The 27,553-nt window shown below is 38.8% G+C and overlaps 1 long non-coding RNA gene across 5 annotated transcripts in view; it reads right to left on the bottom strand.

The window, feature by feature from the left end:
• The window catches only part of LOC144210398 (uncharacterized), a 73,275-nt gene that overhangs the window by 20,197 nt on the left and 25,525 nt on the right, over positions 1-27,553 (bottom strand). For 4 of the 5 annotated variants that reach the window (XR_013329370.1, XR_013329371.1, XR_013329369.1 and 1 more), the window contains one exon: positions 7,337-7,431. This is a non-coding gene — a long non-coding RNA (uncharacterized LOC144210398). Of the gene's footprint in view, positions 1-6,338; positions 7,278-7,336; positions 7,432-27,553 lie in introns of those variants that run through there. The other variant, XR_013329373.1, reaches the window with a different exon arrangement.

Genomic DNA, 27,553 nt, shown 5'->3' with positions numbered 1-27,553 from the left:
CTTTACTCATCGCTGACGAAGATACGGAGGAGGGAGTGCAAGGGTCTGCGTTGTGTGTCACATTTGTAACAAGACTGGGCCGGGAAGGAAAAAAAACAGAACAGGGGACAAGAATGTGGTAGGAATGGACAGGAACATCATCTTTTATATTAACCCAACAAAAGACAGCACAAGGCCACCTGGCAAGGTCAGTTGGGTGGACATCTGGGATGCTGAATCGGATCAAAGGGTCGGTCTGAACCCGCTACAACTAATCCCTAGCGCTGACGCGGCTGTCCGTAATGCTCAGACCAAGCCGAAACACAGTAGTGATGTCCCAATGCGGCTATTTTTGGAGTATCAGACATGGTCCCAAGGTATCAGACATGGTCCCAAGGTCCCAAGGTTCGATTCAAATTCCACGTGTTTTTAGTACCGATTTCTGGCTGCTGTAAAACAAAACACTTGGCAGGCATGTATTCAGTACAGACAGTATTTCTCTTTCGACCTATTCATAGTAACAGAGCATTTTGTAATATTTGAACATTAAGTATTTCTTGAGGAGATGGGGGTTAAAATTCCAACAAAAAACTAAACGAGGAGGCAGATCGTCAGAAACGTGAACTCGACATTTCTTCACCCAACCTTCCGCTTCCTGGCAACATTGAGTTAGAGTCCCATCCCTTTCTTCTCTTTTCTCCCAATGGCTCAGTGTCTTGATTTATCTGATGGAAGGAATTCTACACAAGGCTCGAGCTCCGGTGGTATACCTCCACTGTAACCTTTTCCCCCCACCAGATGTTCTGCTCTCCAAACACGCTAATGTTCATCCCCAAATCCCCGTACAAACATATCAAGTGGTGGCTACATGTTTACGCTGACCACCGGCCGACACAAGTGGCAACGTCGGCGACGTAGAAGGTTTTGCGGTGGGGGTGGTTTGCTAGGACCATCAGAAGAAGACAGAGGGACCAACAGCCATGTTAGACATATGCTTGAGCCAGTTGACGACACAACGATGACCCGGAGGAGTAAGTGGAGATGTTGTTGTGTGCGTACATGGATTTGCGTGTGTGTGCATGTGTGCAAATGGGGGGGGGGGGGGGGGTTATTTTTCTAGGAGATTGATCACTTTTGCAAATGTTGTAATGGCTGATACTTTAAGATGGACAACAGCATCTGCATTCATTTGTTTTAACAGAAGGTTTTCAAACGGTTTTGTTTACTAATCGAAGAAGATGCACACGCCTACTCATGTTACAGATTACTTTTGATTTATAAACTGTTAATATTAGTTGAAATCAGAGGTGAACTGTTGCTATTATGAGTTTTTGAGTAAATTACCATGTAAAGAATGTTGGCATTTGAGATTAATTGTTGGATCTGTCCTTTGGTTTGCCTGTCCCTCAAATTGTCCGTCTGTCCAAACATCCAAAATAATTATTGTTATATTCCAGCCTGATATTGAAGAACCACATTAGTGTTTTTTTTTAACAATTGACTCCCTCATGTGAATTTACATTACTTATTTTGTCTCTATTACATTAAGGATATTTACCACATTATGTTCCTTTTTCTGGTCCTGTTATATTTGGAGTTATCATTTTGCCTTAAATTACTTTCCTCTAGATTGTGTCTGATTGGTTCAACTGGTTTTCCAGTTAACTGACATAGTGACACCTGTTTATTTATTAATTTCTCCTTTGTGGGATGTGGCCCTTTATGTCTTGATACATCCACCCCCAGGAATATCCAGAGCACACGCCCTAATGTGGCTGTGAGGGTGTAGTAGAAGAAAGAGCAGCAGCCGGTGATGCTGCCCTCCCAATGACCTCCTCCATGACACAGTGAGCCCCAAATGGCAGACGTGAACAAGGATCAAGTGCTTCAAAGTGTGCCGGCAGAGATAAACCGCAATAGGCCCTCTTTGAATGATAAACTGCAGGGGTTTTTTTTTTTGGCTTGTAAAAATTATGTTACTACCATGACACCTGGATTGCATAGAGCTAACACCTCATCCAGTTAATGGACAAGGGCAAATGAAGATCTAAAATCAAATGCCAAAGAAGAACCCACAAGGACAGGCAAACAACATTACGTTTGAGTAAAAAACAAGAGCCCAAACAAAATATTCAAACCAATTGTACAAAAGCACATTTTTCTTGGTAATCCCTTGGATTTAGAGCACCAACTTCAGGTCTGTTTGAGCCATGTCACAAACAAGACTGGCCATTTCAGAAGCTTAAAAAACAAAATTAGTCACTTCTTTGTGGCCCGCCTGTGCAATCTGGACACATTTACCTTGGTTTATTGTTGTCATTTGTATTCCAGGCCCATTGCGGCAGAGAAACAACCATCATTGATTTCCCCTTCCCCAACGTAATGGAAGTATGAAAGGTTTGAGTGGTTCCTATTTACGAGTGACGCCTTCCTCTGCTACTTAGCCTTGAGGCCACAGAATGGCTGGAGAGCAACAAGGGCAACCAAAAGCGGTTTGGTAAACACCTCGCAATGTCTCTGCACAAGCCGTTTGAGGCTGAGGGGTGCTCCTTGAACAAAAAGATATGCCATGGTACCTATAAACAGGCTCAACATTCACTTAGTATACAGTACTACGCACAATGCCCGACAGAAAACTGTGGTTTGAGCAAGGCTGTATAAAACTTATTTGTTAAAGTGTAATAATATTGAAAAAAGGAATCATAATTATATAATGCAATTACTTTAAAGATAGGACATTGTGTCCGGAGAATTGGGCATGATTTATGGATGTGGACAGTGTCATAGATGCATGTTGCATTCTGCATCCTTTTTGTAAATATTTGCTTAAAACTTAACCTATTACTTGGATGAGAATCTTTAGTACATTGAAATAATAGCCAACTAGCACGTACTCTCAATAAGACTTATACTGTTGAAGGTCACGTAACTGGAGATGTATACCAGCCACACCAGGACTGGTCACTGGTCAGTTCCAGGGCAAACATTTGCAACACCACATCACTAAATCGTTTACCCATGATTTATATTTCTGACCTCAACGTGTTTTTAAAGCAGATTTTTCCTGTCATTACAAATGTACTCTTGCATTGGCTATGAATAGGTTTAACTTGTTTTAATGTGTACATTTTGTGTTATGTTGGCGATATTCTAAGAAAAGACCATCAAACACTGTGGATCGTCCTATATCCCAAAAGAGGAAACTGAAAGGAGTACTAAAAATGGTTCTAGACAACTGACAGTGGCTGTGATTTCATCTCCAACCTTAAACTCTAAAAAACATGCATTTCACCTGCTAAAACAAGACTTTGAAAGACATAACTGACCTTCCAAAACAAACCATTGAAAGGCTACAGTTATGTTTTGAAACCTAAACCCTACATAGCCTGCCTTTACCTGAAAATTAGGTATCTGGAGTAAGTAAATTGTTACAGAATGAATGTCAGACTAGTTTAACATTTGGTAGTTCTTGACTGGTGGAGTTGTTCATCCAAAAATGCCCTCATAATTAGCATTGGTTAGTGATAGAATACTAAGTGTTTTACTTTAGAAATTTAGGTCACATTACAGTAATCCTGAACAGAGGATTACATCTACATACAACTTGCTCCATAGTATACAATTGTTTACTATTGACTGATGGTCCATATGGAGATTGAGAACAGAAAAAGTACATAGTCCTGCACATAGAAAACCTTAATGCCTTTTTCTCTGTAATAAAAGCAACCAGGCAATTTAAATGCACAGGCCTCCAGGATTGCTTTTAAAGGGGGTGCTGCTGATATCCTGCTATGATGTTAAGCCTCCTGACGGGTGGTAAAAGCCCAAGAAAAAATTCTTGCTTCTTTTCTTGGTGCTCGAATCACAAAAGCACGAATTGTCCATATCTTCAACAAAAAGAAAGAATGCGAATTGTCCTCCTGTGCTGATGTCACATTGATTATGCTGATCATAAACTGCATTTGTTTACCCCTCGGTCCCCGCTGTCAGTCATCTTACTACGGCGATGAGCGCAAGTCACACTAAAAGCCATCTTTTCCGTGTTTTCCTTGCATTTGCAGGTCACACCGTAGTGAAAGACGCTCCCAGCGGAGGCGCTTTTTCTGCCGCACTTTGGTATATTAATTGCTTTTTAATGTCAGCCTGCTCTCCTGGAAGTTGACGCATACTAACAAATCAACAACAATAAGGTTCTTTATTGTCGCCGGTGCGGGCCGAAGCCACGACTAAAAGGGGACGCTTACTGAATAATCCATGCTGGCTGCGTGGAGTGAAGGCTGCTAACGGAAGAGTGGGAACAAGAGGCCATTTGGCTTTCTTTCCGCCACGTCCCAAGTGTCCCCTGCTACCATCTGTGCGCATGTTGCAATATGGGACTTTGGTGAGAGCAATGATGGGAAGATGTAATAGTGATCCAGCTAATCCAACTAACCCAATGAAGCAATGTGACATGCGCTCCCTCCTCATTCTCGTCTTAATCCACAACTTGGGGCAAAATTGGAATTTAACATCCATTATTAATCCACTCACTGAATCTGTCAGGAAATGGCTCATTGTTCAGCTTTGGTCTAAAATGAATTCCAACGTTATAGAAAGGGCCTTCTGTACATAAAAAGAAAAGCACGATTTAGTTATGAATTCATGTGGAAAATAGTGATTCTTATGGCTAAACTACTTTTTCAGCTATGTTTGTCGAGTAACTTTCACAAGAGAGTTAAAAAGGACCCCAGTGTCACATTTTTGTGAGTTGGAGGGTGTCTTATTAAATATAGAACGCATAAAAAACCTACTTGCTGAAATTGCTCAAAAAAGTTACACTTAAATAAGAGAAGCCAATTTGAAACTATGTGAAAATATGCAACTTAATAAAGTGACAGTTTGTCTGAGAAAAATGATGAATCCTAAACATCAGCAATGGCATGTCATAGCACCTTAAAGTAATCCCATTAAAATATGAATATATTGAATTTGCAGGCCTAAATATCATGTTCTTACAATTCTTCTAAAGTATTTTAAAATAAACTCACAGGATCAGGAAAATGCCAGTCCCAAAGATGCACTGCATGTTTACCTACACATATTTATCATGCATTTTATTCAGGAGGTTCAATAATTCACTGTATAGCTTTTTTAAACACGTATGTGGTGGCCAAGGCCCGGAGATCGCTGGGATTGGCTCCAGCACCCCCTGATACCTTAATGAGGATAAAGTGGTCCAGAAAATGAGATGAGATAAGCTGTAGTAGCCAATCTGTCAACATACACTGTAAATGACGTAATAGCCTTGACATTTTTTATGGTACTAAATTGTCACATGGGTGACAATAATTACCATTTTAGAGAAGGTTCAGGTTTGCATGCGCTGGCCTAGCTTTGCATTGAGTAAAGATTATGTCTAGTGGGAAGGGGGGGTCATTGAGGGGTGGTGTGCTGCACAAGGGGTCATCAGTGAGTGTTTGGAGCTTGAGTTACAAGGCCAGCATCTGCCATCCGGTCATCAGGCCCTCATATCCATCACTGGGCCATGGCGTGGTGCAGCCCGGCGTTTGTAAAAACACCCAGAGGAAATGGAGTCTTTGGGCCAGACAAGAATAAAATTAGCTTGATGACTAAGTTCCTCCTCGGGTCCCAGCGGGAAAAGAACTCTGCCATTTGTTTTCATTACTTCCCTTGGCTGTAGAAGCATTATGTATGCATGTGTGTGTGTGTGTGACTTTTGTTTGTGTACATATATGTTCCGGCTAGCTATCCTGGAGCTCCAAAACTGCCATTTTCTCATTTCCACTACTGGATTTAATCACACGAATTCACTCGTAAACACGACACTCCCATTCCGAAGCTGATTCAGCCTGTGTAATGTTTGTGCCCGGCCTCTCTGGAAGTGACATTAACACTTGGACTTGTTCCACATGTATTCCTGACAGATTGCAATATTAACTTCTCAAGAATATTTTCATGCAAGAGTTGTAAACATTGATTTTGCTCACAAATTTGTTTTCATTTATTACCATTTGTGTGTATGACTTCAGAATCCAAAATAAGCTTTCAGTTTATTTTTGAACCAAATGTGTGACTTTGGAAAAACATTCAAAAGCCAAAGATTAGACACCCCATCGCTGATCCCATACAACAGTCATGTTATTAATCCTGCGAAAAAAAGTGCAGTTTTGACATGTACTAATAATATTCACGATTTAGTTCAATATCGCTACAAACACATTAATCTGAATAAAATGTTTGTGTGAAAAACAATGTAGCCACACTTAATCTATTATCAATTATGTCCCAGATTCTATCACGTGATAGGAATTCGGGACCAATCATATCCTTTTTAAAGGATCGGGATTAGGTAAAAATATTATTAAAAAGATTGTCTTTTTAAGTATGTATTTATTCTTAAATATTAACTCATTGGTTGCTATTAACAGTGATTCAAAAGCGCTCAAATAATCACATTCTACTTTCTTTAGTTTAAATAATTCCTGGGTATATTAGAATAAATATACAGAGCATTCTATACTATATATTTATACGTATACTAAAATTTGCAGAAAAAATAGAGCCTAACAGTGAAAAAAAAACACAATCAAGAGACCTCAATTGATAACATTGGGCTATTGTTTTTAACATAAATTAACTTTTGAGAACCAAATAGTTAAACGGATTTCAACAGCACCTTATTTTGTGCTGCAAAACTGATTTGCAAAAAAAATGTTTTCCTTGATAATCCTCTTATATGGCTTTAATGTTGGATAGCTTTGTTCCAATGGGGAGAAAAAAAACATTTGAATATGCAATGTTTCCCTCTTTAAAGCATTTCTAGGTATCATATTGGCAGATCCACAAAATTGGGTGACTAGTACTCAATTTGCATGCAAAAATATGGGATGTCCCTATTATCAATGAGCCCCAATCACAACACAATCCCTTAAAATGCTTACTTTTGTTATATGTTTGTTTATACAGTATGCAGGAAATTATCCATAGTAGTAAAAATATTTTTCTGATGAATTAATCAATGCTTTTCAATCTATGACAGGAAAAATCCAATTCTACAGTGGATTAAACTATTCTATTAAAACTCCATATCATGACTATAGAAAGTAATCCATAGCCAAACATTGAAAAAATATTCCTGATGTAAACGCCTCCATTTTTTTAATCACACTTTGTCTACCTATGCATCACTGCTCTAAACCAAGTCACCAATTAGTCTCTCTGTCAGTGCACTCTCCCAGATTAGTTCCAGCTTTTACCCGTGGTGCAATTCAGAGGTGAAGTGAAGACATCTTGTAGTCCTTTTAAAGCATGTAGCATTAACACCTTTTCCCCCCTGTGTAAACTCGGCAGTACTGACCCACAGCTCTTTTGGATGCAGCCGTGTGGAACGTGCCCAGCCGGCGCTGCGTTTTTTACTCACACCTCCGTTGGGAGGAAGGGACCAGATTGGACCTGTTGGAGAAAATGAAAGTGTGTCAGACTTTCGACAGCCGTGCGGGAATTATTTTGTCATTTTAAAAAGAAAAAGTGCTTATTACACCAGGGAACGGTTAGAAAAAAAAACATTCCTATTGAGTTAGATTTTTATGCCGATTAAAAAGATTAGAACATGCTAATCCCAAAATCGCATTCAGTCTTTTTTTCCCCTTTTTTTTTCATAGCGTGTTAAGTTTTTACTCCACGGATTATTTACTGTGTTGTACTACTTGCACACAATTATATTTTCAGTTGCTGTATTCTATGCAAAATGCTAAGTGTTAAACATTGCGGTTATGCCTTTTTTTCCTTTATTTTTAATGTTTATTTTAGATTATAGAAATAGCAATAGTAGTGGTAGTAGTTGTAGCAGCTGTAAACAAGCATTAGTAAAAATGGTACTGTATTTTGGGTTAACATACCCTTAAATGATTTTTGCTTATGTGAGCCTCCCGTTTGTGCGCCATTTAATATACCCCTGCTGTTTAATATATATATATATGCCGGGTGTATTCAACAGCAATATATGATAAGTAGTAAATAGTCGTAGGGGTGTAAAATGTAGTAGTAGCAATAATGTTCATATTAGTACTAGTAATTGAAGACTTAGTAGTGGTAAAAGTCTAAATGGTATAGTAGAGGTGGTAGTGCTAAAAAAAATACAAAAACATAACATTACAAAGTAGTAAAAAATAAAGCTAGAATTAGATTGCAATGAAGGTAGAATATGAAGTAGTTTTAATCATTGGCAGGGTGGAAGCAGAAGTTGTGGTCGGTAGAAGTATTATTAGTGGTAGTCGTCTTAGGAGCAGTGGTCGTAGCAGTGGTGGTGGGGAAAAAAAGTAATAAAAGAGGTGGAAGGAACCAGCAGTAGCTGGATTAGCAGTAGAAGAAAAAGTTGTAGCGATGAAAGTAATGTTGGTAGACTAAAATGTAACTACTGAGAGTAGAAAGTAGCACCGTGGAAAAGAAAAAGTAGTGTTTTTCTGTTAAGCTATTTTGGATTTGTGTACCATCATGGTAAACTGTATTTTGTGTACACAGATGTTACGCAGATAACCTACACTTGTGAATAATTGAAACAACTAGTGAGAGTTGTCATCTAAAGGCCACCATTAGTGAGAGGGGGACACGGGAAAACCACCTATTACCAAAAGCATGAAAAATTCATGAGTTCAGTAAAGAAACTAGTCACGTGACGACACATAATTCAGACTGTTGGTGTGACTGCAAGATACACGTTTGCTTCCTGTTCAACATGATCCCTGGAGGATTTATGGGAAGTTGTACAAAAAAATGGAATGATGTTCAAATCCAAATGTTTTCAACACAAACCTAAAGTTTTGACATGTAGTTTTGGTAGATTACAACCGTTTTTGGTGAAAATATTTCACTATAGCTGTCCAATGATGACATGTCTTCCTAGTTACTGGTATATATTATTTGAAAATGTACATATTGGCAAATATTTATCATAAGAACATGTTGCATATTGACAGTTATATGATTCCTACTTATTGTGAGAACCACGGTGAAAAAAAACAGACAAGCATGGGAAGATTTTTCAAATTTCTCATCAGAAAACCAGAGCCCAGATTTGAACCCTTAAGATCTGAGATGGATGTGTTGACCTGTCATCCGTTGAGCTGCCTTAGATGAAAAAATATAGAAGGCATTCTTTCTTATTTTACAGAGACTAGAGCTCGTAAATGATCACATACCGTATCATTATCACATTGTGGGCAATATATCACAACAGAATGCTGAACCCCATGAAAAAGAAGAAAGAATATTCGTAGAAGAAGAAATACAAGCTAGGTTAAATGTTATCTTATCAGGTTACTGAACTATGATTGCCATTTATCCTTGTCATTTTCAATGTGGTGATTGACTTAAAACTTTGTGCTGACAAACATTACATTCCTAGAAGAAAAATACTCTCCAGATTAAAGTATTGAGACTTTCCAAAATGTGGGTCACTTAAAATTAAAAATAAGGTCAATAGTGTCACCTGGCTATAGTTTTTTGGATATAATATCTGGCGAAATGTTAAAAGAACACTTAGAGACTTTAAGTTTTCAGTAGTATTGGCAAGCACAGTACGCAAAAGTGGTTATGTTTTGCCTAACTGAAGACTACGTTTCCCTTGAGCAATGAGTGCAAAGTATGAATTACGATAAGATAATGAAGCTAATTGTGGCAAACCAATAGGACTAAAAGGGAAAATGATGTTGAGCAAGCTGTAGTAGCAGTTTTTTATGTGGCAGGGTTTTTTTGTCCACCCTATAACATTAATTATGTTGAATACATGAGCCAACTAGGACTAAAGTAATTTATTTTCCGATCGAAGTACAAATATAATATAATTTTTATCTTTGAAGCGGATATTTTCAAAGCCCTTGCAATTGTTGGGCGAAAGAGCGAATTGTTTGGTAAAAAAATGCTCTTAACTCAAGTTAGTGTATTAGTAAAAATCTGAATGATTACCATTATTTACGCGTTCTACAATTCCCACACAGATTTTTGCCTATATTTTTTTGGGAAAACAACCATATTGTAGTAATTCTGCAACTATTTTTAAAAACAGTAGTAGAAATGGACAACTGCACATTGAAAGAGAACAGCACATGTTTTGTGTGAGGCCGCCAAAAGATAATGCATTTACATGTGTATCCAGGAGAGGATGGAAGAAAAGCAGACGAATTACACGACTTCCTTTTGTGGGCTGAAAAGGGGGAAGTGATTTTCTCTAATGCATCTCTGTGTTGTGTCCCTGTCCTCCCACCACACCGACCGTTTGGGGTCCTGCGAAAACACGGGTCAAGGAGAGTGTGTGTGCTGGGCGAGTTCAGAGTGAGAAAAAAAAAGTTTGCCAGTGACAAGGAAGTCAAATAAAGGAAAGAAAAGCTCCATTTCCCCAGCTAAACGTACCCCAGGGAGACGTCGGGGAGTGAGAGGGAGATCAAGAGTGAGAGGAAAGGTTATGAACCGACAATACTCGAGCAAAGGCTGCAGATTTACAACTCGCTAGCCCCTAAAGAGCTCTGCCATGCTTATTCCTACAGCCAGTTAAAACAAATTGCGGCCATGTTTCAATCACCCACATCCTCCCTACGAGCTCATCCGCCCGCACCAAGCTTTTTGGCCCGCTTTGCCCTCAATTACTCCTGAATAAATACGTCAACTGAGGCGTCTTCACGCGTTGGAAATTCCCCCTATTCCTCGCACTTCGCACACTCTTCCCCAGACACTCTTCTTTACAAAACACCGCCAAACTCTTGAACACCCTTGGAGGAGAACGCACATGACCCTCGTGTATGTTTGATTGCAAATTTGCAGTGGAAGCTCTGTTGTAATTTGAGCCACTGTTTGATTTTAGAGCGATGTTGGGGTGAAGGAGTAAAGGATGGGTTTTTCTTAGGGGGGAGCGTGCTTGGGGGTCACAGGACTGACTTTTTCATGTTGCAGATTAAAAGCAGATGTCGGTGGGATTACATCCCCCAGTGTCATCACTCACGCACCACCTTCATCTGTACACACACACACACGCATGCACTTGGATGAATCTTCGGGAAGCCCTGAAGGAGGTCAAAGGACGAGGATGACTGAAGTGATGCTGTCCTGCAGCTAAAAGTGAGATCATAATGACTGTCTGAACCTTCAAAAGCAATGCTACACTTTTTTTACGGTAATACATTGTTGTATTGAATTCATTTGAATAGTTGTAACAAATAATGCAGGTACCTACTCTGACTTATTTTGAACAATACCAGTAAATTAATCATTAAGTACTGACTGATATGATATTGCGAGTATTTTTCATCCTAAATGAATACAAAGACCCAGATGGTCATTTGTTAATGTTTTCATCCACCATAGTGGAGTGGCGACTGCCAACTATTGGGGAGATGTTCAGACTAGGAAAGACAAGACCATCAAGTTGGAGATTGGAGCACAATCTTTGTGGCACATAAAAGCACTCATCTTAACCACTGTTTTTGGAAAAATTGCAAGCCAATTCTTTTGGTCTTTTTTTAGCTTCTACAGGATTCCCCTTTTTCGATGATGCTATATTCACTGAGTCATTTTCAACACTGCTTATCCATGTCAGGGTCACAGGGTGCTGGAGCTTATCCAGCTTACATTTGGCGAAAGGTAGACTACACCCTAGAATGATTGCAAATTAGTCGATAGACACATATTGAGACAGACAACAAATCGCACTCACAATGGCACCATTACTGAGTGGGAATCAAACCCACGCTGCCCGCACATAAGACAAGCGAAAGAACCAATGCACCATCGGGTTATATATATTATTAAATACAATGAACACAATATTTTATGGGGTCATTAAATATCAGGCCTGGTAACATGAGCCTTCATAAATACTAATATACCAGTTTATGATGATTACAGTCAAATTCAGGTGGGATATACTGGACCATCCCCATGAGGATAACCGGTATGGAAAATGAATGAATATTTCATGATATATGTATATTTTACTTGGTAGACTGTTGATGATTTTTCGTGGGCCAAAAGGAGACCTCTGCATAGTATTGCTCAACTGGTGATAACTTAACTGTTTTATGCAACATTTTATCCATGAAGTGATAATAATTGCACATATTTACTCCTGTAGCCGCTACCTGCATTGCTCATTAGGCAGGGATCTAATTTGTGGGGTTTATTATTAGTACTAGAGTTGACCCTATCACATATTTTTTCACTTGATTTTTTTTTGTGTTCGATTTTTCACAATACTTTTGTCTATCTTGGTTATTTTGCTGCTTTCTTTCCATTAAAATCTTAAAAACACCATCTTTTTCCATCAGATTCCGATCTAAAAATGTCAGGTTGTACAAAACATACAGTTATATTCCTTTTGACCATATCATTGTAGATGTTATTTTATTGCGCCTTAACCCTGAAATAAAAATAAATCTTAAAAATCTGATTAATTTCACCTGATTACAATCTTCTAAGAAACCAATTTCCGATCACATGATCGGGTATATAGCTAATTATTTGTCTGGAACTACTACTCTATCCTAAGAAAACAACATACACCACAGCGCATTTATTGTGAAGGACTTGCAGGAATGTGACGAGCATTGAAGTTTTTAGCCACTAAATACTGAATTATAGCAGTTCACCGATTCATCTTAATCCACATTTTTTGTCCTTTCTTTTTTCCCCCTGAATGGATAAAGTTGAAATATAGCCCAAGAGGACTGGGATTCATTAGGGCACTGACAAAGCATGGAGAGGATCAAGCTTTTTAAAATATATCTTTCTTCAAGAGAAGTGAGTGTGACATGAAAGATTATAAAAGAAGGGAAAAAGTTAGTCCAGAATTCCAACACTTGGTAAATCATTTTTTTCTATAAATAAACAGAACTTCAGATGAATACACATACAAAAACAAAAGTAGCATAATGATAGGATTCAATTTATTGATCCAATTGACTGTTTTGGGGGTGGAAACTATTCACTATTTAAAAAGTATTACATTTAATGGTATAGTAAAAGAAGATTTGAAGACCCCTTTTAAAATGAGCACTAAATAACTCCAATAAAGACGACTGTATAGTCATGTTGTACTCATCATATTCTAATTTGAGCTTTTCCCATTCTCTGTCAAAAGACTGTTAATAAATTCATTGAAGTTATACTTACATCACTTCCAAAGGTGATGTACTACATTTTTATCGGATGTAATTTTTCTGTTTGTGTTAGTGAGATTTAGTTTGGATCTGTAGTCTGGGCCCCCTTTATAGTGTGACCTGTCCTTGTGATTGCCCAATGAGTTCACTGCCTCTCGTGTCACCCAGGTGTTTCTAATTGTCTCGTGCACCAATGTCTGTGGATTTAAACCCTCTGTATTTGTCTCTTCCTGTAAGATCGTCTGCTGTTCATGCCTGTTTCTACCCTGTCCTGTTCTGTTCTGCTCAGTTCCTTATCATGTCTGCCCAGTTCTGTCTTCCTCATTCTCCAGTATTCTTCCGTAAGTGTGGTTTTGTTCTTTGGTTGTTAAATTGTTGAGTTTTCCCTGCATTTTGGATTTAAGGTTTTTAATTTTGGAGAACAAGTTTTTGCTATTAAAGATCACAATAGTGCACTCTAATTTCCTTGAATCCACCTGCTTCCCTTGCATCTGCACAAATTGAAACCCATAAGCCCTCATTACCATTGACCCTAGACAAATTCTCTCATTTTGTAAGGTCCTCAAATCATGGCATACTATCTCTAGCAATCTTATTAGGTAAACATAAAGCAAAATATACACCAAAATGCTGGAGAGCAGTAATGTCACAGCACTGGTTTGTGCTGAAGAGAAGGCCCACAGGCTCCGATCGGTGGAAGGACAACCCATTGCTTATTGTTCCTGACAGAAACCACAACAGGGCCACAAATGCGACACAGCTGCCGAGAACTTTGTCACATCATGTGTCACTTAGACCATTGCGACGAGAACGGGGTCGCGAGTGCATGTCAGAAGGGAAGTGGGGATCAACCATGACTGGAGGTTGTTGTAAGGACATTTTTTTATGATGTGGACAATGGGAACACTTTGGACTCTACACTGGTAGACGCATGCTGTAACCATATGATTCCTCCATTACCAGACCTCGAACCACAGCAAGAATTCCTGAAAAATGTGTCAACATGATTTTTTGAGGAGGGCTTACAGACCAAACAAGTGCTGAGCTTTATTGGTTCTATTTAAAAACACTGATCGATCTGTCACCTCTCAACACTTATGATCTAATGTAAAATTTTATGAATGGAAAGTAAAAAATCTGAGATATGGTTACATAACTGACAGCATGATTGCCTTCGATGACAGCCCCTTTTATTTCATTATATGATGATTTAATTCATCCATTCTCTTTTTAATGGTAAATTGGTAGTTAGCTGGACTAGTTTTCCTCCCCCCAAGACCCAGTGAATGAATGAATGAAGGAAAAATAAAACTTTAGAGTGCATGCTAAATTGCCTCTAGATATGAGTATCAGCATGAATGGGTGTCCATCTCCTTGTGCCCTGGGATTGGTGGACAAACAATTTAGGGTTTCCCCTGCCTGTTGCCCATAGTTGACTGGGATTGGCTCGTAGTGAACATATTTTCAATGACAAAATAGTGCCTAATTTCCTATCACGTGATCGGATTGCGGACATCCGTATTTAGATCTTTAGTCATTAACATAATTCCAAATTGATAACTTTCAGATTCACCCAACAAATACTTTTAAAGTCAGAAGTTTCACTATCTAACTAGCATAGTGTTAGTTTTCATGTTACATTGAAATAAATAACATGTCTTTTACACGTTTGCTAGTTTCCATTCATGCTGGGAGCTATGCATGATAAGGGACCCTAAAAAAAACCAATTGGCACAAACATTAGAGAGATGTGACCCAAACGCTGGTTGTCAGTGACTAAATTTAGTTTCAAAGTAACTTTGTTCCCTTCTTATCTTCTGAGCTACACAGTGACTGCGTGCAAGCTTTGAGTGCTTTGTGAGAACAGGGCCGAGTGCCCCTAGATCTTCCTCTTGAGCTCCTATCTGCTCTCTCTTGACCCGGCATGTGTCTTGAAATATGGTAACGGGCTCACACAAAGAACATTCGGCCCCGCCATTTCAAATATTAGTAGGGCAAAACAGTGCTCGTCTTCAAGTGGCTCTTTTCTACTTGAGTGGGTAAAAGAAAAAATGAAATTATGCTTGGTAGTTGAGCGTTTATGTGAAGAAAAACAGCTTTTAAAGAAAATTACTCAAGACTTCTCAACATTCGCTTGCTAATTGCAGTTGGTTTTGCATTCAGTTTCATTTTATTCTAAAAGGAGGCCCTTCGTCCCTTGTTGTTGAAAAACGCATGAAAACGCATGCTGGGCTGAAGGAACACCATAACTTTTTAGAATAATAAATCATTTTAGGTAATGTGGTATGTCTACTTACAAAATTACTTGGTTCCTAAAGTGGTTTTTTTACTTGGATTTTTAATAAGTAAAAACGTAATTTACATGAAAAGACTTTACTTCATTCCAACTGCTCTAAAGTTGCCAATACTACCCCAGAAACTGTTTAAAAAGTATATACATTTTGATATTTTAAGAATACATATGTTTCAGATGACATAGTCAACCCATTTAAGTCTCTTAGTTGATTGAAACGCTGTCTTGAATTTCTTTTTTTGTTCTATTTGTTTTAGTTCATTAGAATCCTGCATTTACATTTTTTATTGTCTCTTAACTTTTCATTTTCATCTCTAATCCAATGCATTTCCTCAACTTTCCCCAAACTTTTCAGTCCTCCTGGACCAACGCCAGACCTCCACAACCATTTTATGGTTTTAAAAAAGACATCTGTTGAGTTTTTGTAACATGACAGTTACATTGAATCCTATATGAATTTTTAGAAAACAAGTTACATTAAGTCATTCATGGCTGTGAATGAGGTAAATATATATACAATATCAAGTATGAATCCACCCAAAAAAGCTAAAAAATATTGTCTTATTTAGATCATCTAAAGAGGTGCAGTTGGGGGCAAAGATCACATGACCTGACTTTGGCCGTTATTGCACTATAATACAGCCAAAGGACACATTCTCATGTTTAATATCTCCTTTCTGCCTTGACCTGCAAGCTATATTTTAAATTTATACCCCATATCTGCTCTCTCTGACCCACAATTAACCCTAATTGAAAATAGGAAGACTCGCTGCCCGCATCTATCCGCTTTTGTCGCTTGTTTCACCCAACCCCTCCGCATCATGTTCAGCCAATGGAAATCAACGTAATGCCACGGCGAAGAAAAAGAATGTTCTTTCAATAGATAATTAGGGAGATTGGTTTACCAAGACCACTCAAAGCCCATTCACATGCGAAGGGGCTGATTCCGGGGCCGCCTTGTCCACCCGGCCCCCGAAAGGACTCCCCAGAGAGGTATCGGCCCCAGCTTCATTTCTCAGAGCAGGTGCCTGGCAGGTAGTCAATGGAGACGGCCGGAGGAGATATACAAGAGAACCATCCTCCCAAGCATGGGATCAACATCACAGATCAAGGGTCACGAGCAGAGGTCGCAAGGTCAATGTTTAGCACTCACACTAGCGTTCCGATGACTAGAAATGCATCCTGGGAGTTCCAAGACTGCCTCCGTGCAAGCGAGAAGCGTCGATATTATTTCAGGTTTACTTAAAGTATTTAGTACTTGATGTATTTTGTAAGTCATTTTCATTTACAGTAGCTGACAGCACGACAATCACCCTCAAAGTCAGGGGTGTCCAAACTTCTATTCTCCGAGGGCTGGTTTGAAAAACATTTTTAAAAAGAGAGGATAAAAAAGCCAACCTGAAATCGTTCTATATGTTCATTTGTTAAATAGACAAAGGGAATCAAGTAAATTGTCCAATTTTACTGGGATAATACATGTATATATATTAAATTGCACACAAATTTAGTTTTCAATTATTGCAATGTAATCTTTACATTTCGATGTATTGCATTTAAGCATTGACTACATTTATAAATCAGCCTGGTCAGTAAAATTCTTTTCCCAATTTTTTGCAATAAAAACTGTAAGGTCTGAGCCACTTCCCAAGACAAGTTGATACAGGAAGAAGAGGTCAGAGGTGACGTACACTCTAATTTGTAATTGAATCTCAGTGTGGAAAAGCATCAGTCATTGCCTGTAGGCTGCTATCATGTAGGTGTGGGAGTGTCTTTCACTATCTACAATAATAAAAGTGGTAGACAACCCTTGGTGACGTCACGTCAAGTGTGTCTAATCTAGATTTACATCTTCTCTGCTTCTACCAAATCTTCCAAATCCTAATATTTAGGTTTGGTGAGTCACCATGGTGGCAAAAGATACACAGACAGCTTCAAAATGTGAAAGAACCAGTACTCATTAATACATTGATTTACGAGCACTGCGGCTGATGTTCTTTTCCCAGTTATGAGTCATCGCTTGGTAGATTTTATTTTTACTTCTTTTCTGTGTAAAGCGAGCCACAATTTGATGCAAAAAGAGAATTTAATAGTGTTACCGCTCAGTAATGATGAGACATTCACAGAACAAACCAATTACTCCCGAGAAACTAAGATTAGGTACAAAAAAAGTTGGGATGGGAGTTTTGACTTATTATATGGAGTAAAGGATTTGAAATTTCTATAATGTCGACTCTCAAAGACTCACAGGGTTTAGGCCAGGTGTGTTGAAACAAAAGGCCACAATGCCTGCGGGTTTGTGTTCCAACTGATCCAACACAGACATTTTAACACCAAAAAGCTTCTTCTAAAAACCAGCTGCACCTGTCAATCAACTAATTTCACTTTTAAGACAACAAATTGGTGAAAATGTATCCTCTTCTTCAGTTGGGAAGAAAATCGGCACCCAGTGAGTTACTAATAACTATAAAAATGCCCAAAGACAATCATGAACCATTAAAATCAATATTCAAAATTTCCCGGAAGTGACCTCGACAAATGGAAGTGAAAAAAAGAAGTGACATAAAATGAACTCATTGCCTGCTATTGACAATGATAAATGTCCAATTTACTCGAACTGGCTGTGAATATTTCAGCCAATGGCGGCAAATAAGTTAACTTTTTGATTCAAGAATTAAAGATCCGGCCCTCATGCGGTCTAGTTGGCATCAATATGGCCCACAAGCCAAACTCAGTTTACACCCCTGGTTTAGGCAATGATTAGAGAAAGCAAAACAAATGCATCTGTACTTTGCCCAGGTATTGACGTAGGGTTGTGTATGCGCATTGGTGCCAATAAGTACAACGACACATCGGCTATTCATGTCAATTTCTTTGGTTCTAATCAAATAGAAAGCCTTCAAAGTAAATATCTATCTCCTTATAGCCCGGATTGTTTACAACACAGCAGAGGCTATATAAACAGTGCATGGCAAATGAAGAATTTCTTTTAACACGTCGACCCAACCAGCATATGCCCGCTATAGGAAACCCATAGCATCAGTGATTCCATATTGGCTATGGAGGTCAAAGGCTAGGGAAGGTCAAAGGTGTTGTCCTCCTTTCTCATCACGAAGTGCATTAACATCATCTCTCCGTTCCGTTGTATCCAGATGGCTAAGCAGGCACATGGACAGATGCTCCCGTTTTGAAATATTCCAAAATACACCATTGAGAATAAAGGCGGGTCCATCATCGCCACATCATATTTCAAAAGCAATCGAAATTCATAGATTGGGACAGGGTGGAGTCTCTTTGTTTGACTGAACTTTCAAACCAATTATTAAATGATAAAAATGTGATGTCTAAAAGAAGTTGTGCTTCAGGACCATTGAAATAGAAAAAAACCCCAAAAAATGTATAAATGATACCTAGACAAAGTGTCAGTGACAACTTTAAAAATAATGAAATCATTGAATCTTGATTAATGACTGCCTCACAAAGGGCGAAATGATTAATTGGCGTAAAACTTGGTTGTCAGTTTTGCAATTCTCCATCCCCGTAATAGCTCATTGGCCAACTTCGATGCCATTGATCATAAATGCACTTTCTGGAAGTCCGAGTCAAAGAAAGTTATGCATTTAATTTCTGTCCCGAGTCAACTAAATTGGAGTGACCTTCAGAAAATCTGTGTAGAATGTAAAATCATAATCTAGGATTCATCATGAAGGTCTAATGCACCGCAAATTCAATTTTTTCTCTCAAATAACCTCAGATATTTAGATATTTTGTCTTTTGTAATGAAAAAAATTCACGTTAATCATTGTATTTCTATCTGTACACTCTTGTTCAAAAATTTTGAGTATTAACTATATCATATATAAATAAAGTCAAAACTTTACACCTTGAACTCTTACAGCTTTTATTTCAATGCTTTAAATTTGATAGCTCTAACAAATACAACCCTTATGGATCAATGTAAACTACCTAAGTGGAAGTCTCATAGGTGGTGCGAAATAAATATAATAATAATAATAAATTGGTACAGTATTTTTTTAAAAATAGGTCTTTTTTTTTTTAGAAATGTTGGTACAAGACTGGGGTGGCCATGTGTGCACTGGCCAGGGATCCACAGTAAACCCGAGGAAAAACAAACATAAAATACTAAGAGGCTGGCGACCTCACTTGTGTGTGTTTTTGGAGAGCTTGTTAGACTTGCTACCACTTTCTGTGTGAATAAATGTCACGGGCTTGCCAAAGCCCGCATGATCGATTTAGAAAGAAATTGGCATCACGGGGTTGTTAATCAGTCCACAAGTCCGCCTCAACCTCAAGCGAGGTACTCTTAGACCAATCACTGCGGGAGTCAAACCAAAGACTCCGCCTCTTTGCGTGGCCACCATTATTTTTAAAAGCGGCGCAAACCTTCAAGGCATGCGCGCAAGTTAAACAAACGCAGCCGTTCCAGGCCGCATGTCACCCTGCCGTGAGGTTTGGTTTGAGGGGGCCTTGGACAGACACACACATTTGCGCACACACTTACACACACACACACACACATACACACACACACAGCACACTCGCCTACCCAAAGACCTCTGACATGAACCTGCTTCTCTCACTCAGCAAGACATAAATCTGCGGGCTCTCAGCGGCCCTGCTGGCCCCTCAGCGCCATGCTAAACCTAACTCCACGGGAATCAAACGGCTGTAACACGATACAAAAACTAATCCGGGCCAGAGACAATCGCTGGCATAGAGAGGGGCTTCAAGGGGTGGTGATCGAAGACCCTAACCCACCCCACCCCCAAACTCAACTCATCTTTGTCACAAGACCTTTGGCCCCTGCACAGAGAGGACTCAGTATAGCGAGGTGCTACTGGTCTGCTACTGAAGATGTAACATGTCAGGTTTCCCTCCACCCCAACACCACCACTCTATTACTGGACTCTCCAGATGGTTCTCGCAGCCTCCCAATTACTCACACACACACACAAACACACGAACACACACACACACACACACACACCAATGCTCGAACGCACACAAACAAGTGGCAGTAAGTAACAAAGTACTTAAATTCTTTTAATTAAAGACTGCTTCAAGTGTTCTGGATCGACAGTCTATTTTACATTCTTATATTATTAACCTGTCAATTTGAAAACAGACCTTGTTGCCATGAGGTAAGAGTTAATGTAGTTTCTCCTAATTCAAAGTACTATAACTGAAATTAAATACTTCATTCAAATAAAAGGAAATTGAAAAGTTAGTTTTATTTCTATAATTCAATGCAAAACTTCAATTTGACATGAAATAAATGAATGGAATACAAATTAATCTATTTCTAGGTCAATAAAGCTAATGTTTTCATTAGGTCGTACAAAAATGTGTGTATATATGTATATATATGAACAGATATGACTAAAAAATAGATTTGACAGCTTGCATTAAACCTTGAAAAGTAACAATTGCTTTTGTAGTTCCATTACAATGTACAGTATGTACTAAAATTGCTCACGGGCGCCTAGAGTAAACGATCAAGTAACTTCCCAGTCGGTCCGTCTGCTTGAGCGCATCCATGCCAGACCCCCCTCTTACCCCCCTCCCCTTATCATCCCCCGCCCCCAAAGCAGTGTTGCTGGAATGCCTCTGTACTGTGCTATCCTGATAGAGTGGCCACTGTTTCACTGTGATAACATCAGGCACCAGGGTCTGCACAGCCATGGGGTTTCGAGACACACTTTTATGACTTAAGTGTCTGGGACACATATCTGCAGCCATCGGCTCCTCTGTGCACCCTCATCGCATACTTGCACACAAGCACTATGACACACACACACACACAACTACCAGCTATGCATGCAAATGTACACACAAACATACAAACATGTTTTCTTTCCTCCGGTAGAAATGCCCAACAAAATAAAATTAACTTTTATATGATTAGTGACACCACACATACTTTTAAACCGCCTTACTAAACACTTACATTTTGCTATAAAGGGAATCTTTTACCACACCCATACATTGGTAATGACCTTTAATGCTAAAATTAATAAATAAACTGCATAAAACAACTTCCTCATTAATTATGAGGATATATTACCGGTTTGCCCAGCGATTAGCTTGCAACCTAGTCAGAGTTTACTTCACCCAGCACTCATAGTTAGCTGGAACGGGATTCAGCACCCCCGCAAACCACTCTCTGGATATTACAACTTAATGAGACACGAAGCTGGAATTTTATTGGACAAAAATATGGTGTGCAATCTGGTAAACCAAAGGCATCTCACTCAATGAAATGTACTTCTGAGGCTGCTTTAGACAGCATCAAAAGTACATTTCAGGGGACACTGCTGTGTTTTCAATAGAGGAGTTGAATTAGTATGTCTACTCTTAACATTATAAGTAGAACAATCAATCAATTAAGTGATAACAATTTGAACATCAAATTAATCAGCAACTGTTTTGATAATCGGGTAACCATTTAGAGACCTTGTTTGAATAATAATCACAGATCAACAGCAAATACGCTCCGCTTTCTGTAGTCCTGCATAATAGCAGGTTGATTATCTTTGAGTTTAATCAAAATAAGGCATTTCCAAACATCTGCTTTTACTTTGTTAAACTATGAGCAACACTTGTTTCTGAAACCTTAGAAGGCAAAGCAGTAAACTTCAGAAGTTAGTGCATTTTTTAGCAACACTGATTTAAAACAATGTCTTTGGATTTTTCCATATTGGATAGAATGTAGAGCAATTTATCATTTAACCTAATTAATTTACCTTTGTTTCTGAAAAATTATTTTAATCTATACCGGATTGTTTTCATAACACTTGGAGTTTTATTTAGTTACGGATTGGAAGAATTTATCTGCATTGCAGATGGCAAATGAAGTTTTTTTGTGAAATATTGAAATAAGAGCACATGTATTAGTTCAAATCGAGTGTCATTAAGACTATGATAGCTATTACAAGTTATGTTAACAGGAAGCGGAGTTCAAAATAAACAAAAGGGGCTATTATGGAAGAAATATGTAACAGATATGGTGACAGACTTACATAATGAAAAACAGGAAAAAAGTCAAATGACACTACATGGACAATAAATATCATAAATGATTAATATTCATCCAGTAACACAGAGGTGCCAAAACTATGCCCCCTTGACCTCCTACTGTCCGCTACCCAGTTTCTATTGAATATGAAAATATTGAATATGGCCCACAAAAGAATCTTAATTACAGCCTAGTTCATGCTGTTGCATTTCTCAGCCTTAACACTAGATGAAGCTAACCACATGAACAGTGCCATTAGTATAAGAAAATGTGTAGAATTTTAGTATTTAGTTTTACACCAATAAATGTATTTTTTTTAAATCCCTGCAGTACGATAACTTTTCAGATATAGCTCTACACTCAAATTCAACAAATGTGTGTTTGCCCTATGCATGTGCTGCTTCTTTTGTTAGCAGTGGCGTTGAAATGCGCCCATCTTATGACATGTGGGTGTGAACAATAGTGTCAATGAGCCGAGATAATTACAGTGACTACATGGACAAAGGAGGTGTCTGTTTATTTGTGTTAAGTACTGTAGCTGACACACCTGGCAACTCATTGATAGTCAATCTTTATTAGAGGGATGGGCAACAGTTAAGGAAAAAGAAAACATGAAAATATATCATAGAAATGATTAAAGCAAAGAATCCATATTACTTTCTTGCTTTTAAATGCTTGCCAAGGAAATTCCCGTATTTTCCGGACTATAATTCGCACTTTTTTAACGATTTGTCTGGGCCTGCGACAAAACACAGGGACAGTGTTTTTTCCAAACCATTCACCTGTTTGAGAAATCGTCAACTCTCTTATCGCAGAAAGGGACAGAGTCCCATTTCCAGCCATTGGGCAAAGAAAACTTTATACTATAGTATAGTGTAAATATATGTATATAGTATGGAAGACCTCAATAAAATATATAGCTTTCAAAAATCAACTTAAGTCAAAAAAATTTCCCTGTATATCCTTTTCTATGATACAATATGGCTGAAATGTTTCTTTTAAAAATTCAGACACTTTTGTGACGTATTAAAGCTTTTTCTTGTTATTGGGAGGTTAATCCTATGGTAAACATTGAGGTGATTTTGTTTCTATAAGCATAATATATGAGCTATAGAGATTACATTAGCAATTGATTTGAGGGCTGTGTTGTTGTGCAACTCAAGCAAGACTGAAATTGTTTAAATATTCTGTAAAGTAGGGATTTTGAATATGAGTTTGACATTGACGATATGCTCTATGTCACCTATTTGCTTTGGGTTGGTAAGGCATAACATCAGGTATTGTAATATATATATAAGTCGATTTGCAAACCGGTTGCATCTGCCACTCAGTGATGATGAAAAAACACCATAAAATATCATACTTCCATGGCCTCTCTTCTATGTACGCATTTGATCGAGCAAAACTCAAGTACACAGGGCCTTCACTTTACTTTGAAAATCTTAGAAAAAGACCTAAAGCACCCTTGATGGACAGCACCACTTCACTTGTCCCCGTTGATGATCAGTCACTCAAACAAGGAGGATGAGATGAGTTCCTCAGGGGAGCCAGGATAATAAAATCAGTGTGCGTGTGTTTGTGTGTGTCGTGAGTGGGGGGCCATATTTGATGCTCTAACAGAATGAAGGTCTTTGGCGGTCTTTTAGCTAAAGCAAGCACATTTCTTTGAAGCCCAGCCACCTTGGCTACAGAAGCATTACTAAGGCCGGGCTTTTCTATACATTAGGCACAACACAAGTGCATTACGGTCCGCCGCCCGATTGTACTCACTCTTGCTAAATATGATCCCAACAGACCTTTTGATTTTCTTTTTCATTTTATTTTTTTTTACTCCAGCCTTGCCGCTACTCCACTCCCTTCTTCCCCTCACGATCAGATTAGAATCGATTGTAGCGTGGCATGCCCGGCCCAGACACGAGAACCGGGACAACGCAGCGGCGCGATTGTGCTCCTCGTACCCCGCCTTGGAGACTATTCAGGCGACTAAATAGAATGATTTGCCCTTAGATGTCAAATTTCCTCCGAGACAAGGATGTCAATACCAATTAGATTGTCTGCCATTGCTTTACTTACGCCAGCCTGCACTACCACGACGCCACCCGGGCCAACCTCCTCCACTCCAAAGACAACACTCGGTCTCCTTTAACATCTCACTCCCATCGCTCTTTTCTTTTTTCTTTTTTTCTTTTTTTTGTAAGCAGAGTGGTGGTCTCGGCACCAAGCCTTCAGCCTCAAATCAGTTTTATGACTGGCGCTGTGCAGACATTAGGCTAACTCCATTAGTCTTTCGAAGGGAGATGGCTTGAGGGGATACTCTGGGGTCATGATGGGACTGAGTAGGTGTGTATGTGTGTTTAGATGTGTATATATAAATGCATGTGTGTGTGTGTGTGTGCAGAGAAACAGTGAAGGAGGGGGTAACACTGTCTTAACACAGTCTTTTGGCATCTACTTAAAGGTCACTGTCTCCTGGTCGGAGGGGGCCAAAGCCCAGTGGAGCGAGAACGTAAACAAGAGACGGAGAAGAGGGCAGAAAATGGATTAACGAACAAATGTAATTAGGAGGGAAGGGGAGAGAGGACTGTCTCCACTTAGAATGGTGGCTCCTGCAGGCGCTTAAGTGCAAACATGACAAACAGATGTGGCCATGGCTGGCCAGACACGAGACTACACATACTCTTTAGTATACAAGTACACCTACAAATGTGTGGATACACGTCTTCTCCAAGTCCTCATCACAGCTCCTTTAACGGTACTTTACTTCTTGCAAGCGTGATAAGAGACACGATAAGTAAACACTGTTTTCTAAAAGTGTATGCTACACGTTCCAGCGGGATGGTTTAGAAAATCAGGCTATACTCTCATGGGAGGAAGCCATGAAGACTGAGATAGAGGAAGTTGGAAGAGTTACAGCAGTAGATGGTGTTTAGGATTAGAAAGTCAGGCCAGACTGTCAGGATTGAGGTCATTCCAGAAAGAGCAACAACATGGTATGCTGCTTGGAATTAGAAGGAATAAATGCTGTGACTGATTGTGGGGTTCTGAAAAGGCACTCTTAAACAAGGCGTAGGAATCTAATAGTATCAGAGTAGAATGGTCGCAATAGTCTCTAAAGCCTGTTACTTGCTGACAGGAAATTTGACAATTTCCTCATAAAATCTCACCACTTCATTTTATTAAAGAGGAGTGAGGGTGAGACAAAACTATTACAATGTATGAACAAAAATTCCTGTGGCTCATTTGCGATCATTAACATCTTATTTATTATTCTTTTCTGTTATTTAAAAAGATACACTTATATTAAGAAGCTCATCTCTGGCCAGTAAACACAATGAGGCAGATTTATCACAAATTGTGTGACACCACGGACACGTTCTGGAAAAAAAATAAAGACTTAACCTTTACCCCAAGCGTATAGCAAATACGGGTCTGTGTAAATCTCTTATTCATCATAAAAGCTCCCAAACAAAATGTGGCACAACAACTTAATGAGCACATCAAGGGAGGAAATTAGGAAGGTGTGGCCTCACCCAGGCCTCAATCTCTAGGGGGCCCATTTTGTGGGCATAAAGGGGGAGTGGGTGGGTGCAATGAGAGTGTAAAACAAACGTAAAATGAGGTGCAAAGCAATAATCTAGTGTTTCAGTGTTAAACTACGTCTTTTAGCAGGCTAGCAAAGTGAATCAGCAAAAAAAATAGGCATTGCATTCAATCCAACTCTGTTTTCAGTTCCAGATTAAGAACAATCTCTAAAACCACATTCTTCGGGTATGAAAATGTTTGACTCATTACTGCATTACTGCTTCTGATGACCTGGTTTTGTCATGAATTGACAGCCAAGATCTTTAAAAAGCAACAGAAAAGCTTGTTTCGCACACCAGAGTTATCAGAATAGTAATTTGATCATTTGGGAGTTCTTTTGACTAATCTTTATATTGTGAGTACATACATTGGAATGAAAATACACCTTTTTACTGCCTTGACAACAAAATGTTTTACTTCTGCGTAATACTGGTACACATCTTTGATTTTCAATGTTATTCTAGAATCTGGGTCAAAGAAGTACTATGCATGATACTTTACAGTACTCTTTCTTTCCTTGTGAAGGCATTAATTCATTAGTTTTCATCTTTTTGGAAAACATTTTTTTACTGAAGTTACCTGATATAGTTCTTGTTACACACAGAGTGAATCAAGTCAGAACTGATTTATTGCTTTACCTCTTGTTTACACAAAATATATGTGCTGGGTGGTTGGTCAAGCTATAATGTTACACTTTAACTTGTGTTTTTCTATCAGTAACATGAAACCCTATCCTTTCTTTTCCAGGTTTTTCTCCAATGCCTAATTAGTTACTGCAATTGCCCACAATCAATACATTTCCCAGAAAGCCTTAGAATAAGGACACGATAAAGTGCTTAGCTCTGTTTTCACGTCTTTTGTCATTGGGGAAAGGTTGAAAATTACATTTAAAGTGGCATCATAGTGTATGTCGTGGATTATTAATAGTCAATGCTGGTCCTTTTAAGACCTTCTGGGTAATGTATGGATATTTTCCTTATTTGTCGATTAATTTATGGATCTTAAAAACCAATATCAAGTTTTTACATGCATGTATCTGCAATGATAGTATGGCTGACTTGGCAGAGGAAGTTGTTCAGGCAATCCCCTGACATTTTCATTCCAATCTGGCATGCAACCTGTATTTCAAAGTTGATTTAACCTCCCTGTGACACTCAATGCAGATGCTTTGAAATAGTTGTAACAAAAAAAAATAGTTTCTGCATGATGGCGTCTGTGATTAGGCGGCACATCTGCACCAGCAACAAACACGCAAAACAGCCCCCTCCAATTTTAGAGGTTGGTGTTGGTTGGCAGCCAAGCCAAACATTTCCCGTGAATAATTGCGTGAGATTGATTTCAACTGGGGTGATTACATGTTTTGTTTTTTTCACAAGGGGTAACAAAAGAGGCACGGTGTCAAGAACGGCGGGAGGAAGTCGAGGAGATGTAGAAAGATAAACAGGAAGCGGAGGAGCAACTTTGACAACCACGAGGTTTCCATAACCAGTCTGACCGCAAGCCTTTAAAAGGTGCATTTCT

This window comes from Stigmatopora nigra, chromosome 17, assembly GCF_051989575.1.
Source record: "Stigmatopora nigra isolate UIUO_SnigA chromosome 17, RoL_Snig_1.1, whole genome shotgun sequence".
Taxonomy (NCBI): Eukaryota; Metazoa; Chordata; class Actinopteri; order Syngnathiformes; family Syngnathidae; genus Stigmatopora; species Stigmatopora nigra.
The sequence above is the reverse complement of the archived record's forward strand: the minus strand, read 5'-3'. Positions and strand labels throughout refer to the sequence as shown.